Source organism: Ambystoma mexicanum, chromosome 1p (assembly GCF_040938575.1).
Source record: "Ambystoma mexicanum isolate Mex_15411 chromosome 1p, UKY_AmexF1_1, whole genome shotgun sequence".
NCBI lineage: Eukaryota > Metazoa > Chordata > Amphibia > Caudata > Ambystomatidae > Ambystoma > Ambystoma mexicanum.
The window spans coordinates 1,108,021,254-1,108,036,060 of record NC_090921.1 but is presented as its reverse complement, the minus strand read 5'-3'; positions in this window follow the sequence as shown (position 1 = coordinate 1,108,036,060).

The window sequence follows — 14,807 nt, the reverse complement described above, 5'->3', positions numbered from 1 at the left end:
TATTGGAGTGGGGGCCAGCCGTATCCATGGTATTGGAGTGGGGGCCAGCCAAAACCATGGTATTGGAGGCGGGGCCAGCTGTATCCATTTTATTGGAGGCGGGACCAGCCGTATCCATGGAACTGGAGGCAGGGCCAGCCAAAACCATGGTATTGGAGACAGGGCCAGCCGTATCCATGGTATTGGAGGCGGGGCCAGCCGTTTCCATGGAACTGGAGGCGGGCCAGCCAAAACCATGGTATTGGAGGCGGGGCCACCCAAAACCATGGTTTTGGAGGCAGGGCCAGCCAAAACCATGGTATTGGAGGCGGGGCCAGCCATATCCATGGTATTGGAGGTGGGGCCAGCCGTTTTCATGGAACTGGAGGCGGGCCAGCAAAAACCATGGTATTGGAGGCGGGGCCACCCAAAACCATGGTTTTGAAGGCGGGGCCAGCCAAAACCATGGCATTGGAGGCAGGGCCAGCCATATCCATGGTATTGGAGGCGGGGCCAGCCGTTTTCATGGAACTGGAGGCGGGGCCAGCCAAAACCATGGTATTGGAGGCAGGGCCAGCCAAAAGCATGGTATTGGAGGCGGGGCCAGCTGTATCCATGGTATTGGAGGCGGGGCCAGCCGTATCCATGGAATTGGAGGCGGAGCCAGCCAAAACCATGGTATTGGAGGCAGGGCCAGCCAAAAGCATGGTATTGGAGGCGGGGCCAGCTGTATCCATGGTATTGGAGGCGGGGCCAGCCGTATCCATGGAACTGGAGGCGGGGCAAGCCAAAACCATGGTTTTGGAGGAGGGGACAGCCAAAACCATGGTATTGGAGGCAGGGCCACCGAAAACCATGATTTTGGAGGCGGGGCCATCCAAAACCATGGTATTGGAGGCGGGGCCAGCCAAAACCATGGTATTGGAGCAGGGCCAGCCGTATCCTTGGTATTGGAGTCGGGCCAGCCTTTTCCATGAAACTGGAGGCGGGGCCAGCCAAAACCATGGTATTGGAGGCAGGGCCAGCCAAAACCATGGTTTTGGAAGCGGGGCCAGCCAAAACCATGGTATTGGAGGCGGGGCCAGCCAAAACCATGGTACTGGAGGCGGGGCCATCCATATCCATGGTATTGTAGGCGGAGCCAGCCAAAACCATGGTATTGGAGGCGGGACCAGCCAAAACCATGGTTTTAGAGGAGGGGTCAGCCAAAACCATGGTATTGGAGGGGGGCCACCCAAAGCCATAGTTTTGGAGGCGGGGCCAGCAAAAACCATGGTATTGGAGGCGGGGCCAGCCAAAACCATGGTATTGGAGGCGGGGCCAGCCGTATCCATGGTATTGGAGGGGGGGCCAGCCAAAACCATGGTATTGGAGGCGGGGCCAGCCAAAACCATGGTTTTAGAGGCGGGCCAGCCAAAACCATGTAAATGGAGGTGGGGCCAGCCAAAACTATGGTACTGGAGGCGGGGCCAGCCAAAACCATGGTTTTGGAGGCGGGGCCAGCCAAAACCATGGTATTGGAGGCGGGGCCAGCCAAAACCATGGTATTGGAGGCGGGGCCAGCCAAAACCATGGTTTTCGAGGCGGGCCAGCCAAAACCATGTAAATGGAGGCAGGGCCAGCCAAAACAATGGTATTACAGGTGGGGCCAGCCAAAAGTATGGTATTGGAGGCGGGGCCAGCTGTATCCATTTTATTGGAGGCGGGACCAGCCGTATCCATGGAACTGGAGGTAGGGCCAGAGAAAACCATGGTTTTGGAGGAGGGGGCCAGCCAAAACCATGGTATTGGAGGCGGGGAAATCCAAAACCATGGTTTTGTAGACGGGGCCAGCCAAAACCATGGTATAGGAGGCAGGGCCAGCCAAAACCATGGTATTGGAGATAGGGCCAGCCGTATCCATGGTATTGGAGGCGGGGCCAGCCGTTTCCATGGAACTGGAGGCGGGCCAGCCAAAACCATGGTATTGGAGGCGGGGCCACCCAAAACCATGGTTTTGGAGGCAGGGCCAGCCAAAACCATGGTATTGGAGGCGGGGCCAGCCATATCCATGGTATTGGAGGTGGGGCCAGCCGTTTTCATGGAACTGGAGGCGGGCCAGCAAAAACCATGGTATTGGAGGCGGGGCCACCCAAAACCATGGTTTTGAAGGCGGGGCCAGCCAAAACCATGGTATTGGAGGCGGGGCCAGCCATATCCATGGTATTGGAGGCGGGGCCAGCCGTTTTCATGGAACTGGAGGCGGGGCCAGCCAAAACCATGGTATTGGAGGCAGGGCCAGCCAAAAGCATGGTATTGGAGGCGGGGCCAGTCAAAACCATGTTATTGGAGGCGGGGCCAGCCAAAACCATTGTATTGGAGGCGGGGCCAGCCGTATCCATGGAACTGGAGGCAGGGTCAGAGAAAACCATGGTTTTGGAGGAGGGCGCCAGCCAAAACCATGGTATTGGAGGCGGGGAAACCCAAAACCATGGTTTTGTAGACGGGGCCAGCCAAAACCATGGTATAGGAGGCAGGGCCAGCCAAAACCATGGTTTTGGAGACAGGGCCAGCCGTATCCATGGTATTGGAGTCGGGGCCAGCCGTTTCCATGGAACTGGAAGCGGGGCCAGCCGTTTCCATGGAACTGGAGGCGGGCCAGCCAAAACCATGGTATTGGAGGTGGGGCCACCCAAAACCATGGTTTTGGAGGTGGGGCCAGCCAAAACCATGGTTTTTTAGGCGGGGCCAGCCAAAACCATGGTATTGGAGGCGGGGCCAGCCATATCCATGGTATTGGAGGCAGGGCCACCCAAAACCATGGTTTTGGAGGCGGGGCCAGCCAAAACCATGGTATTGGAAGCGGGGCCAGCCATATCCATGGTATTGGAGGCGGGGCCAGCCGTTTTCATGGAACTGGAGGCGGCCCAGCCAAAACCATGGTATTGGAGGCGGGGCCACCAAAAACCATGGTTTTGGAGGCGGGGCCAGCCAAAACCATGGTATTGGAGGCGTGGCCAGCCGTTTTCATGGAACTGGAGGCGGGCCAGCCAAAACCATGGTATTGGAGGCGGGGCCACCCAAAACCATGGTTTTGGAGGCGGGGCCAGCCAAAACCATGGTATTGGAGGTGGGGCCAGCCATATCCATGGTATTGGAGGCGCGGCCAGCCGTTTTCATGGAACTGGAGGCGGGGCCAGCCATATCCATGGTATTGGAGGCAGGGCCACCCAAAACCATGGTTTTGGAGGCGGGGCCAGCCGTTTCGATGGGACTGGAGGCGGGCCAGCCAAAACCATGGTATTGGAGGCGGGACCACCCAAAACCATGGTTTTGGAGGCAGGGCCACCCAAAACCATGTTTTTGGAGGCGGGGCCAGCCAAAACCATGGTATTGGAGGCGGGGCCAGCCATATCCATGGTATTGGAGGCGGGGCCAGCCTTTTTCATGGAACTGGAGGCGGGCCAGCCAAAACCATGGTATTGGAGGCGGGGCCACCCAAAACCATGGTTTTGGAGGCGGGGCCAGCCATAACCATGGTATTGGAGGCGGGGCCAGCCATATCCATGGTATTGGAGGTGGGCCAGCCGTTTTCATGGAACTGGAGGCGGGGCCAGCCAAAACCATGGTATTGGAGGCAGGGCCAGCCAAAAGCATGGTATTGGAGGCGGGGCCAGTCCAAACCATGTTATTGGAGGCGGGGCCAGCCAAAACCGTTGTATTGGAGGCGGGACCAGCCATATCCATGGAACTGGAGGTAGGGCCAGAGAAAACCATGGTTTTGGAGGAGGGGGCCAGCCAAAACCATGGTATTGGAGACGGGGAAATCCAAAACCATGGTTTTGTAGACGGGGCCAGCCAAAACCATGGTATAGGAGGCAGGGCCAGCCAAAACCATGGTATTGGAGACAGGGCCAGCCGTATCCATGGTATTGGAGGCGGGGCCAGCCGTTTCCATGCAACTGGAGGCGGGCCAGCCAACACCATGGTATTGGAGGCGGGGCCACCCAAAACCATGGTTTTGGAGGCGGGGCCAGCCAAACCATGGTATTGGAGGCGGGGCCAGCCATATCCATGGTATTGGAGGCGGGGCCAGCCGTTTTCATGGAACTGGAGGCGGGCCAGCCAAAACCATGGTATTGGAGGGGGGGCCACCTAAAACCATGGTTTTGGAGGCAGGGCCAGCCAAAACCATGGTAATGGAGGCGGGGCCAGCCATATCCATGGTATTGGAGGTGGGCCAGCCGTTTTCATGGAACTGGAGGCGGGGCCAGCCAAAACCATGGTATTGGAGGCAGGGCCAGCCAAAAGCATGGTATTGGAGGCGGGGCCAGTCCAAACCATGTTATTGGAGGCGGGGCCAGCCAAAACCGTTGTATTGGAGGCGGGACCAGCCAAAAGCATGGTATTGGAGGCGGGGCCAGTCCAATCCATGGTATTGGAGGCAGGGCCACCCAAAACCATGGTTTTGGAGGCGGGGCCAGCCGTTTCGATGGGACTGGAGGCGGGCCAGCCAAAACCATGGTATTGGAGGCGGGACCACCCAAAACCATGGTTTTGGAGGCAGGGCCACCCAAAACCATGTTTTTGGAGGCGGGGCCAGCCAAAACCATGGTATTGGAGGCGGGGCCAGCCATATCCATGGTATTGGAGGCGGGGCCAGCCTTTTTCATGGAACTGGAGGCGGGCCAGCCAAAACCATGGTATTGGAGGCGGGGCCACCCAAAACCATGGTTTTGGAGGCGGGGCCAGCCAAAACCATGGTATTGGAGGCGGGGCCAGCCATATCCATGGTATTGGAGGTGGGCCAGCCGTTTTCATGGAACTGGAGGCGGGGCCAGCCAAAACCATGGTATTGGAGGCAGGGCCAGCCAAAAGCATGGTATTGGAGGCGGGGCCAGTCCAAACCATGTTATTGGAGGCGGGGCCAGCCAAAACCGTTGTATTGGAGGCGGGACCAGCCATATCCATGGAACTGGAGGTAGGGCCAGAGAAAACCATGGTTTTGGAGGAGGGGGCCAGCCAAAACCATGGTATTGGAGACGGGGAAATCCAAAACCATGGTTTTGTAGACGGGGCCAGCCAAAACCATGGTATAGGAGGCAGGGCCAGCCAAAACCATGGTATTGGAGACAGGGCCAGCCGTATCCATGGTATTGGAGGCGGGGCCAGCCGTTTCCATGCAACTGGAGGCGGGCCAGCCAACACCATGGTATTGGAGGCGGGGCCACCCAAAACCATGGTTTTGGAGGCGGGGCCAGCCAAACCATGGTATTGGAGGCGGGGCCAGCCATATCCATGGTATTGGAGGCGGGGCCAGCCGTTTTCATGGAACTGGAGGCGGGCCAGCCAAAACCATGGTATTGGAGGGGGGGCCACCCAAAACCATGGTTTTGGAGGCAGGGCCAGCCAAAACCATGGTAATGGAGGCGGGGCCAGCCATATCCATGGTATTGGAGGCAAGGCCAGCCGTTTTCATGGAACTGGAGGCCGGGCCAGCCAAAACCATGGTATTGGAGGCGGGGAAACCCAAAACCATGGTTTTGTAGACGGGGCCAGCCAAAACCATGGTATAGGAGGCAGGGCCAGCCAAAACCATGGTATTGGAGACAGGGCCAGCCGTATCCATGGTATTGGAGTCGGGGCCAGCCGTTTCCATGGAACTGGAGGCGGGCCAGCCAAAACCATGGTTTTGGAGGCGGGGCCAGCAAAAACCATGGTATTGGAGGCGGGGCCACCCAAAACCATGGTATTGGAGGCGGGGCCACCCAAAACCATGTTTTTGGAGGCGGGGCCAGCCAAAACCATGGTATTGGAGGCGGGGCCAGCCATATCCATGGTATTGGAGGCGGGGCCAGCCGTTTTCATGGAACTGGAGGCGGGCCAGCCAAAACCATGGTATTGGAGGCGGGGCCAGCCATATCCATGGTATTGGAGGTGGGCCAGCCGTTTTCATGGAACTGGAGGCGGGGCCAGCCAAAACCATGGTATTGGAGGCAGGGCCAGCCAAAAGCATGGTATTGGAGGCGGGGCCAGTCCAAACCATGTTATTGGAGGCGGGGCCAGCCAAAACCATTGTATTGGAGGCGGGACCAGCCGTATCCATGGAACTGGAGGTAGGGCCAGAGAAAACCATGGTTTTGGAGGAGGGGGCCAGCCAAAACCATGGTATTGGAGGCGGGGAAATCCAAAACCATGGTTTTGTAGACGGGGCCAGCCAAAACCATGGTATAGGAGGCAGGGCCAGCCAAAACCATGGTATTGGAGACAGGGCCAGCCGTATCCATGGTATTGGAGGCAGGGCCAGCCGTTTCCATGGAACTGGAGGCGGGCCAGCCAACACCATGGTATTGGAGGCGGGGCCACCCAAAACCATGGTTTTGGAGGCGGGGCCAGCCAAAACCATGGTATTGGAGGCGGGGCCAGCCATATCCATCGTCTTGGAGGCGGGGCCAGCCGTTTTCATGGAACTGGAGGCGGGCCAGCCAAAACCATGGTATTGGAGGGGGGGCCACCCAAAACCATGGTTTTGGAGGCAGGGCCAGCCAAAACCATGGTAATGGAGGCGGGGCCAGCCATATCCATGGTATTGGAGGCAGGGCCAGCCGTTTTCATGGAACTGGAGGCCGGGCCAGCCAAAACCATGGTATTGGAGGCGGGGAAACCCAAAACCATGGTTTTGTAGACGGGGCCAGCCAAAACCATGGTATAGGAGGCAGGGCCAGCCAAAACCATGGTATTGGAGACAGGGCCAGCCGTATCCATGGTATTGGAGTCGGGGCCAGCCGTTTCCATGGAACTGGAGGCGGGCCAGGCAAAACCATGGTATTGGAGGCGGGGCCACCCAAAACCATGGTTTTGGAGGTGGGGCCAGCCAAAACCATGGTATTGGAGGCGGGGCCAGCCATATCCATGGTATTGGAGGCAGGGCCAGCCGTTTTCATGGAACTGGAGGCGGGCCAGCCAAAACCATGGTATTGGAGGCAGGGCCAGCCAAAACCATGGTATTGGAGACAGGGCCAGCCGTATCCATGGTATTGGAGTCGGGGCTAGCCGTTTCCATGGAACTGGAGGCGGGCCAGGCAAAACCATGGTATTGGAGGCGGGGCCACCCAAAACCATGGTTTTGGAGGTGGGGCCAGCCAAAACCATGGTATTGGAGGTGGGGCCAGCCATATCCATGGTATTGGAGGCGGGGCCAGCCGTTTTCATGGAACTGGAGGCGGGCCAGCCAAAACCATGGTATTGGAGGCGGGGCCACCCAAAACCATGGTTTTGGAGACAGGGCCAGCCAAAACAATGGTAATGGAGGCGGGGCCAGCCATATCCATGGTATTGGAGGCAGGGCTAGCCGTTTTCATGGAACTGGAGGCGGGGCCAGCCAAAACCATGGTATTGGAGGCAGGGCCAGCCAAAGCATGGTATTAGAGGCGGGGCCAGTCAAAACCATGTTATTGGAGGCGGGGCCAGCCAAAACCATTGTATTGGAGGCGGGGCCAGCCATATCCATGGTATTGGAGGTGGAGCCAGCCAAAACCATGGTATTGGAGGCGGGGCCAGCCAGAACCATGGTTTTAGAGGCGGGCCAGCCAAAACCATGTAAATGGAGGCAGGGCCAGCCAAAACTATGGTATTACAGGCGGGGCCAGCCAAAATCATGGTATTGGAGGCGGGGCCAGAAAAAACCATGGTATAGGAGGCGGGGCCAGCCAAAACCATGGTATTGGAGACAGGGCCAGCCGTATCCATGGTATTGGAGGCGGGGCCAGCCCTTTCCATGGAACTGGAGGCGGGCCAGCCAAAACCATGGTATTGGAGGCCAGGCCACCCAAAACCATGGTTTTGGAGGCGGAGCCAGCCAAAACCATGGTATTGGAGGCCGAGCCAGCCAAAACCATGGTATTGGAGGCGGGGCCAGCCATAACCATGCTATTGGAGGCGGGGCCAGCCATATCCATGGTATTGGAGGCGGAGCCAGCCAAAACCATGGTATTGGAGGCGGGGCCAGCCAAAACCATGGTTTTAGAGGAGGGGGCAGCCAAAATCATGGTATAGGAGGGGGGCCAGCCAAAACCATGGTTTTGGAGGCGGGGCCAGTCAAAACCATGTTATTGGAGGCGGGGCCAGCCAAAACCATGGTATTGGAGGCGGGACCAGCCGTATCCATGGTATTGGAGGCGGGGCCAGCCGTTTCCATGGAACTGGAGGCGGGGCCAGCCAAAACCATGGTATTGGAGGCAGGGCCAGACAAAACCATGGTATTGGAGGCGGGGCCAGCCAAAACCATGGTATTGGAGGCGGGGCCAGCCAAAACCATGGTATTGGAGGCGGGACCAGCCGTATCCATGGTATTGGAGGCGGGGCCAGCCGTTTCCATGGAACTGGAGGCGGGGCCAGCCAAAACCATGGTATTGGAGGCAGGGCCAGACAAAACCATGGTATTGGAGGCGGGGCCAGCCAAAACCATGGTTTTGGAGGCAGGGCCAGCCAAAACCATGGTATTGGAGGCGGGGCCAGCCAAAACCATGGTATTGGAGGCGGGGCCAGCCAAAACCATGGTATTTGAGGCGGGGCAACCCAAAACCATGTTATTGGAGACAGGGCCAGCTGTATCCATGTTATTGGAGGCGGGGCCAGCCATATCCATGGTATTGGAGGCGGGGCCAGCCAAAAGCATGGTATTGGAGGCAGGGCCAGCCAAAAGCATGGTATTGGAGGCGGGCCACCCAAAACCATGGTTTTGGAGGCAGGGCCAGCCAAAAGCATGGTATTGGAGGCGGGGCCAGCCATATCCATGGTATTGGAGTTGGGGCCAGCCGTTTCCATGGAACTGGAGGCGGGCCAGCCAAAACCATGGTATTGGAGGCGGGGCCACCCAAAACCATGGTTTTGGAGGCAGGGCCAGCCAAAACCATGGTATTGGAGGCGGGGCCAGCCATATCCATGGTATTGGAGGTGGGGCCAGCCGTTTTCATGGAACTGGAGGCGGGCCAGCAAAAACCATGGTATTGGAGGCGGGGCCACCCAAAACCATGGTCTTGAAGGCGGGGCCAGCCAAAACCATGGTATTGGAGGCGGGGCCAGCCATATCCATGGTATTGGAGGCGGGGCCACCCAAAACCATGGTCTTGAAGGCGGGGCCAGCCAAAACCATGGTATTGGAGGCGGGGCCAGCCAAAACCATGGTATTGGAGGCAGGGCCAGCCAAAAGCATGGTATTGGAGGCGGGGCCAGTCAAAACCATGTTATTGGAGGCGGGGCCAGCCAAAACCATTGTATTGGAGGCGGGGCCAGCCGTATCCATGGAACTGGAGGCAGGGTCAGAGAAAACCATGGTTTTGGAGGAGGGGGCCGGCCAAAACCATGGTATTGGAGGCGGGGAAACCCAAAACCATGGTTTTGTAGACGGGGCCAGCCAAAACCATGTAAATGGAGGCAGGGCCAGCCAAAACTATGGTATTACAGGCGGGGCCAGCCAAAACCATGGTATTGGAGGCGGGGCCAGCTGTATCCATGGTATTGGAAGCGGGAACAGCCGTATCCATGGAACTGGAGGCAGGGCCTGCCAAAACCATGGTTTTGGAGGAGGGGCCAGAAAAAAACATGGTATAGGAGGCGGGGCCAGCCAAAACCATGGTATTGGAGACAGGGCCAGCCGTATCCATGGTATTGGAGGCGGGGCCAGCCCTTTCCATGGAACTGGAGGCGGGCCAGCCAAAACCATGGCATTGGAGGCCAGGCCACCCAAAACCATGGTTTTGGAGGCGGGGCCAGCCAAAACCATGGTATTGGAGGCGGGGCCAGCCAAAACCATGCTATTGGAGGCGGGGCCAGCCATATCCATGGTATTGGAGGCGGAGCCAGCCAAAACCATGGTATTGGAGGCGGGGCCAGCCAAAACCATGGTTTTAGAGGAGGGGGCAGCCAAAATCATGGTATAGGAGGGGGGCCAGCCAAAACCATGGTTTTGGAGGCGGGGCCAGCCAAAACCATGGTATTGGAGGCGGGGCCAGCCAAAACCATGGTATTGGAGGCGGGGCCAGCCGTATCCATGGTATTGGAGGCGGGGCCAGTGAAAACCATGGTATTGGAGGTGGGGCCAGCCAAAACCATGGTTTTAGAGGCGGGCCAGCCAAAAGCATGTAAATATAGGTGGGCCAGCCAAAACTATGGTACTGGAGGCGGGGCCAGCCAAAACCATGGTTTTGGAGGCGGGGCCAGCCAAAACCATGGTATTGGAGGCGTGGCCAGCCAAAACCATGGTATTGGAGGCGGGGCCAGCCGTATCCATGGTATTGGAGGTGGGGCCAGCCGTTTCCATGGAACTGGAGGCGGGCCAGCCAAAACCATGGTATTGGAGGCGGGGCCACCCAAAACCATGGTTTTGGAGGCGGGGCCAACCAAAACCATGGTATTGGAGGCGGGGCCAGCCAAAACCATGGTATTGGAGGCGGGGCCAGCCGTATCCATGGTATTGGAGGCGGGGCCAGCCGTTTCCATGGAACTGGAGGCGGGGCCAGCCAAAACCATGGTATTGGAGGCAGGGCCAGACAAAACCATGGTATTGGAGGCGGGGCCAGCCAAAACCATGGTATTGGAGGATGGCCAGCCATATCCATGGTATTGGAGGCGGAGCCAGCCAAAACCATGGTATTGGAGGCGGGGCCAGCCAAAACCATGGTTTTAGAGGAGGGGGCAGCCAAAACCATGGTATAGGAGGGGGGCCAGCCAAAACCATGGTTTTGGAGGCAGGGCCAGCCAAAACCATGGTATTGGAGGCGGGGCCAGCCAAAACCATGGTATTGGAGGCGGGGCCAGCCGTATCCATGGTATTGGAGGCGGGGCCAGCCAAAACCATGGTATTGGAGGCGGGGCCAGCAAAACCCATGGTTTTAGAGGCTGGCCAGCCAAAACCATGTAAATGGAGGTGGGGCAAGCCAAAACTATGGTATTGGAAGTGGGTCCAGCCAAAACCATGTAAATGGAGGCAGGGCCAGCCAAAACAATGGCTATACAGGCGGGGCCAGCCAAAACCATGGTATTGGAGGCGGGGCCAGCTGTATCCATGGTATTGGAGGAGGGACCAGCCGTATCCATGGAACTGGAGGCAGGGCCAGACAAAACCATGGTTTTGGATGAGGGGCCAGCCAAAACCATGGTATTGGAGGCGGGGAAACCCAAAACCATGGTTTTGTAGACGGGGCCAGCCAAAACCATGGTATAGGAGGCGGGGCCAGCCAAAACCATGGTATTGGAGACAGGGCCAGCCGTATCCATGGTATTGGAGGCGGGATCAGCCGTTTCCATGGAACTGGAGGCGGGCCAGCCAAAACCATGGTATTCGAGGCGGGGCAACCCAAAACCATGTTATTGGAGACAGGGCCAGCTGTATCCATGGTATTGGAGGCGGGGCCAGCCATATCCATGGTATTGGAGGCGGGGCCAGCCGTTTTCATGGAACTGGAGGCGGGGCCAGCCAAAAGCATGGTATTGGAGGCAGGGCCAGCCAAAAGCATGGTATTGGAGGCGGGGCCACCCAAAACCATGGTTTTGGAGGCAGGGCCAGCCAAAACCATGGTATTGGAGGCGGGGCCAGCCATATCCATGGTATTGGAGGTGGGGCCAGCCGTTTCCATGGAACTGGAGGCGGGCCAGCCAAAACCATGGTATTGGAGGCAGGGCCACCCAAAACCATGGTTTTGGAGGCAGGGCCAGCCAAAACCATGGTATTGGAGGCGGGGCCAGCCATATCCATGGTATTGGAGGTGGGGCCGGCCGTTTTCATGGAACTGGAGGCGGGCCAGCAAAAACCATGGTATTGGAGGCGGGGCCACCCAAAACCATGGTTTTGAAGGCGGGGCCAGCCAAAACCATGGTATTGGAGGCGGGGCCAGCCATATCCATGGTATTGGAGGCGGGGCCAGCCGTTTTCATGGAACTGGAGGCGGGGCCAGCCAAAACCATGGTATTGGAGGCAGGGCCAGCCAAAAGCATGGTATTGGAGGCGGGGCCAGTCAAAACCATGTTATTGGAGGCGGGGCCAGCCAAAACCATTGTATTGGAGGCGGGGCCAGCCGTATCCATGGAACTGGAGGCAGGGTCAGAGAAAACCATGGTTTTGGAAGAGGGGGCCAGCCAAAACCATGGTATTGGAGGCGGGGAAACCCAAAACCATGGTTTTGTAGACGGGGCCAGCCAAAACCATGGTATAGGAGGCAGGGCCAGCCAAGACCATGGTTTTGGAGACAGGGCCAGCCGTATCCATGGTATTGGAGGCGGGGCCAGCCGTTTCCATGGAACTGGAAGCGGGGCCAGCCGTTTCCATGGAACTGGAGGTGGGCCAGCCAAAACCATGGTATTGGAGGTGGGGCCACCCAAAACCATGGTTTTGGAGGTGGGGCCAGCCAAAACCATGGTTTTTTAGGCGGGGCCAGCCAAAACCATGGTATTGCAGGCGGGGCCAGCCATATCCATGGTATTGGAGGCAGGGCCACCCAAAACCATGGTTTTGGAGGCGGGGCCAGCCAAAACCATGGTATTGGAGGCGGGGCCAGCCATATCCATGGTATTGGAGGTGGGGCCAGCCGTTTTCATGGAACTGGAGGCGGGCCAGCAAAAACCATGGTATTGGAGGCGGGGCCACCCAAAACCATGGTTTTGAAGGCGGGGCCAGCCAAAACCATGGTATTGGAGGCGGGGCCAGCCATATCCATGGTATTGGAGGCGGGGCCAGCCGTTTTCATGGAACTGGAGGCGGGGCCAGCCAAAACCATGGTATTGGAGGCAGGGCCAGCCAAAAGCATGGTATTGGAGGCGGGGCCAGTCAAAACCATGTTATTGGAGGCGGGGAAACCCAAAACCATGGTTTTGTAGACGGGGCCAGCCAAAACCATGTAAATGGAGGCAGGGCCAGCCAAAACTATGGTATTACAGGCGGGGCCAGCCAAAACCATGGTATTGGAGGCGGGGCCAGCTGTATCCATGGTATTGGAAGCAGGGTCAGAGAAAACCATGGTTTTGGAGGAGGGGGCCACCCAAAACCATGGTATTGGAGGCGGGGAAACCCAAAACCATGGTTTTGTAGACGGGGCCAGCCAAAACCATGTAAATGGAGGCAGGGCCAGCCAAAACTATGGTATTACAGGCGGGGCCAGCCAAAACCATGGTATTGGAGGCGGGGCCAGCTGTATCCATGGTATTGGAAGCGGGAACAGCCGTATCCATGGAACTGGAGGCAGGGCCTGCCAAAACCATGGTTTTGGAGGAGGGGCCAGAAAAAACCATGGTATAGGAGGCGGGGCCAGCCAAAACCATGGTATTGGAGACAGGGCCAGCCGTATCCATGGTATTGGAGGCGGGGCCAGCCCTTTCCATAGAACTGGAGGCGGGCCAGCCAAAACCATGGTATTGGAGGCCAGGCCACCCAAAACCATGGTTTTGGAGGCGGGGCCAGCCAAAACCATGGTATTGGAGGCCGAGCCAGCCAAAACCATGGTATTGGAGGCGGGGCCAGCCAAAACCATGCTATTGGAGGCGGGGCCAGCCATATCCATGGTATTGGAGGCAGAGCCAGCCAAAACCATGGTATTGGAGGCAGGGCCAGCCAAAACCATGGTTTTAGAGGAGGGGGCAGCCAAAATCATGGTATAGGAGGGGGGCCAGCCAAAACCATGGTTTTGGAGGCGGGGCCAGCCAAAACCATGGTATTGGAGGCGGGGCCAGCCAAAACCATGGTATTGGAGGCGGGGCCAGCCGTATCCATGGTATTGGAGGCGGGGCCAGTGAAAACCATGGTATTGGAGGTGGGGCCAGCCAAAACCATGGTTTTAGAGGCGGGCCAACCAAAACCATGTAAATGGAGGTGGGGCCAGCCAAAACTATGGTACTGGAGGCGGGGCCAGCCAAAACCATGGTTTTGGAGGCGGGGCCAGCCAAAACCATGGTATTGGAGGCGTGGCCAGCCAAAACCATGGTATTGGAGGCAGGGCCAGCCGTATCCATGATATTGGAGGCGGGGCCAGCCGTTTCCATGGAACTGGAGGCGGGCCAGCCAAAACCATGGTATTGGAGGCGGGGCCACCCAAAACCATGGTTTTGGAGGCGGGGCCAACCAAAACCATGGTATTGGAGGCGGGGCCAGCCAAAACCATGGTATTGGAGGCGGGGCCAGCCGTATCCATGGTATTGGAGGCGGGGCCAGCCGTTTCCATGGAACTGGAGGCGGGGCCAGCCAAAACCATGGTATTGGAGGCAGGGCCAGACAAAACCATGGTATTGGAGGCGGGGCCAGCCAAAACCATGGTATTGGAGGCGGAGCCAGCCAAAACCATGGTATTGGAGGCGGAGCCAGCCAAAACCATGGTATTGGAGGCGGGGCCAGCCAAAACCATGGTTTTAGAGGAGGGGGCAGCCAAAACCATGGTATAGGAGGGGGGCCAGCCAAAACCATGGTTTTGGAGGCAGGGCCAGCCAAAACCATGGTATTGGAGGTGGGGCCAGCCAAAACCATGGTATTGGAGGCGGGGCCAGCCGTATCCATGGTATTGGAGGCGGGGCCAGCCAAAACCATGGGATTGGAGGCGGGGCCAGCAAAACCCATGGTTTTAGAGGCGGGCCAGCCAAAACCATGTAAATGGAGGTGGGGCAAGCCAAAACTATGGTATTGGAAGCGGGGCCAGACAAAACCATGGTTTTGGAGGCGGGGCCAGCCAAAACCATGGTATTGGAGGCGGGGCCAGCCAAAACCATGGTATTGGAGGCGGGGCCAGCCAGATCCATGGTTTTAGAGGCGGGCCAGCCAAAACCATGTAAATGGAGGCAGGGCCAGCCAAAACAATGGTATTACAGGC